The sequence below is a fragment of the Malania oleifera genome, chromosome 7 (genome assembly GCF_029873635.1).
Source record: "Malania oleifera isolate guangnan ecotype guangnan chromosome 7, ASM2987363v1, whole genome shotgun sequence".
Classification (NCBI taxonomy): domain Eukaryota; kingdom Viridiplantae; phylum Streptophyta; class Magnoliopsida; order Santalales; family Ximeniaceae; genus Malania; species Malania oleifera.
The window spans coordinates 43,259,701-43,263,978 of record NC_080423.1 but is presented as its reverse complement, the minus strand read 5'-3'; positions in this window follow the sequence as shown (position 1 = coordinate 43,263,978).

Below are 4,278 nucleotides of genomic sequence, written 5' to 3'. Positions count from 1 at the left end.
TGACATGGTTAGTGCATGACATGACACGACATGACATGACATGGTTAGTGCATGACATGACACGACATGACATGACATGGTTAGTGCATGACATGACACACCATGACATGACATGACATGACATGGTTAGTGCATGACATGACACGACATGACATGGTTAGTGCATGACATGACATGACACGACATGACATGACATGACATGACATGACATGGTTAATACATGACATGACACGACATGACATGGTCAGTGCATGACATGACACGACATGACATGACACGGCATGACATGGTCAGTGCATGACATGACACCCCCTGACATGGTTAGTGCATGACATGACACGACATGACATGGTTAGTGCATGACACGACACGACACGACATGGTTAGTGCATGACATGACACACCATGACATGGTGAGTGCATGACATGACACGGCATGACATGGTCAGTGCATGACATGACACACCATGACATGGTTAGTGCATGACATGACACGACATGACATGGTTAGTGCATGACAGGACACACCATGACATGGTTAGTGCATGACACGACACGACATGGTGAGTGCATGACATGACACACCATGACATGGTTAGTGCATGACACGACACGACATGGTGAGTGCATGACATGACACACCATGACATGGTCAGTGCATGACATGACACGCCATGACATGGTCAGTGCATGACATGACACGGCATGACATGGTCAGTGCATGACATGACACGCCATGACATGACATGGTTACTGCATGACATGACACGGCATGACATGGTTAGTGCATGGCCTAGTGTATTTGGCTAGTACTTGACATGACACGGCATGACATGGTCAATGCATGACATGACACGACACGACATGACATGACATGACATGGTTAGTGCATGACATGACACACCATGACATGGTGAGTGCATGACATGACACGCCATGACATGACATGGTCATTGCATGACATGACACCCCATGACATGGTTAGTGCATGACATGACATGACATGACATGACACGACATGACATGGTTAGTGCATGACATGACACACCATGGCATGGTTAGTGCATGACATGACACGACATGACATGACATGACATGACATGGTTAGTGCATGACATGACACGACACGACATGACATGACATGACATGACATGACATGGTTAGTGCATGACATGACATGACATGACATGACATGACATGACATGGTTAGTGCATGACATGACATGACATGACATGACATGACATGGTTAGTGCATGACATGACACACCATGACATGGTTAGTGCATGACATGACACACCATGACATGGTTAGTGCATGACATGACACACCATGACATGGTTAGTGCATGACATGACATGACATGACATGACATGACATGACATGGTTAGTGCATGACATGACATGACATGACATGACATGACATGACATGGTTAGTGCATGACATGACACACCATGACATGGTTAGTGCATGACATGACACACCATGACAAGGTTAGTGCATGACATGACACGTCATAACATGACACGTCATGACATGACACGGTTAGTGCATGACATGACACGACATGGCATGACATGGTGAGTGCATGACATGACACGGCATGACATGACATGGTCAGTGCATGACATGACACGGCATGACATGACATGACATGACATGGTTAGTGCATGGCATGACACGGCATAACATGGTTAGTGCATGACATTACAAGGTTAGTGCATGGCATGACACGGCATGACACGGTTAGTGCATGACATGACACGGCATGACACGGTTAGTGCATGACATGACACGACATGGTTAGTCCATGGCATGACATGACATGACATGGTTAGTGCATGGCATGACACGGCATGACACGGTTAGTGCATGGCATGACACGGCATGACACGGCATGACACGGTTAGTGCATGACATGACACGGCATAACATGGATAGTGCATGACATTACAAGGTTAGTGCATGTTAGTGCATGACATGACACGGCATGACACGGTTAGTGCATGACATGACACGACATGACACGGTTAGTGCATGACATGACACGGCATGACATAGTTAGTGCATGACATTACAAGGTTAGTGCATGACATGACACGGCATGACACGGTTAGTGCATGACATGATACGACATGGTTAGTCGATGACATGACACGACACGGCATGACATGACATGACATGACATGACATGACATGACATGACATGGTTAGTGCATGGCATGACACGGCACGACATGGTTAGTGCATGACATGGCATGACATGGCATGACATGGTTAGTGCATGACCTAATGTGTGTGGCTAGTACATGACATGACACAGAATGGCATGGTTAGTGCATGGCCTAGTGTGCTAGTACATTACATGACACGGCATGACATGGTTAGTGCATGCCATGACTCGTCCCGTTCGGGTGCATGTCGGCGTAATCGGTGGGCGGGGCAGTTGGGTAGCATCATGGGGATAGGCAAGCTTCTTGGAAGGAAGCCATGATGCACCCTCCTTGAAGGCCCAACCACAAAAAAACCGAACCAACCCGCGCGCCGTGCACCGCTGCCTTCCACGGCATTTTTCTACCCCTCCCAGAGTGCAGAATCCAAAATCCAAGTACCCAAGGCCTCCAAATGGAACGCTCTACCTCCCCAAAAATTTTCATAATTTTTTGAACTTATTTGCTATTTTCCGTGAATTTTCTCTGTTTTTAATTCAAAAATTAATAATAACTACACCGGAGCCCGGAAAATTCAGAAATTTTTTCTGGAGGTAGCCTTTGCTATGCCCTTCCCATAATAGGAAGCATCTCCCAAAAATTGTGCTCTCCCTTCATAAAACCGAACCAAACCGCGTGACATGCACACAAACTTCCTCGGAATTTTTCTTCACCTATTGGGTTTAAACGTACCTATTTATGAAGGGGTTTGGTGAGCAATCATAGCTTGTCTTTGGCTCCGCTGAAGGCTGTCTGGTTGGCCGCCCAAGCTAATCCAGAGTGCATAATGTAATAAATTGAAGGGCAAGAGACCAATCATGCTATAAGAGAAGCTTGTAGTCGTTCCTATATATGACTAGTAATAAATACACACGCACACATTAATTATACGTGTGCATTATGTAATGTAAGTACAACACATTATAGTGTTAAAATTTTTTAAACTTGTACCCTTATTGGTAGGGCTAGTAATCCATAGGCGTCAAATCTTTTTTTAAGAAAATAAGAAAAAAGGGAAAGAAAAATGGCCCGTAACATGGGCTATGCTGTGGCAAATGGAACCTACAAGTCTCTCAAAAACGTACGTAGGTATTGACTGTTGACTTTATGGAACGTAAAATTCTCAGCACCCAATCAAAGCATAATATAATTAAAATGAATGACAAAAGCTTCGTGTGGCAGACAACAATAGATCCCCCAACCTCTCACATCTAGCCCATCCTACAGAGAACCAACCAAATGTTAACGGCCATGCATTTTAAAAATTATTATAAACAGAATACAGTACAAATGTTAACGGCCATGCATTAAAAAAATTATTATAAAGGAAATGTGATGTGAGATGTGTGCCTCGTCATTTTCCTAGCCCCCGCCCCAAGCTGCCCGGACAAACATGCATTGGCGCCTCCCCAAGCTGGCTGCTACGCTAAGTGAAATATTTGATAAAATGACAAAATTTGGGGCTGCAAAAACTTGATCCCCCGACCATCCGCATCTGACCATCCAGCACAGACCGAACAGCCAACAAGGGAATTCGATGCAAGGGGAGCATTTATTTTATTATTATAAACAAAATGCAACACGTGTGGGACAACAAAACAATAATTCAAGGATGATGGTTGGTCAAAGGTCAACTAAACAAGGACATCCTCCATTAAGAATCGCATGGGGAACCCAGTTGCTTAAGATGGAGCGCCCAAAAGATTTGCAATCTTTCCCTAAGTACAATGAAACCCCATTTTAAGGGGGAAAACAACCTTTTTTCGAAAAAATAATGGACCAAACCGCCTTCGGCAGTTTGCCATCACCTCCGTCTCGAAAAGTTACATGGAATCAAAAAAAAAATCACCTAAATCGGACACCCGAGCGCAAAGTTATGCCCTTTCAAAGTTTTACTACTTTATTGACTCCTTTTATGTGTCTTGCACCTCCCAGATTGCCTTTCTTTTGCTCTCATCATCTTCCTCTTCAAAAGACGCACTAGATAGAGTGGTCATAATGTCGGAATGGATGATGGAGGGAAAAGTTGTGTTCCTTTCATGTTTGTAGTGTGTGTACACATAACTTT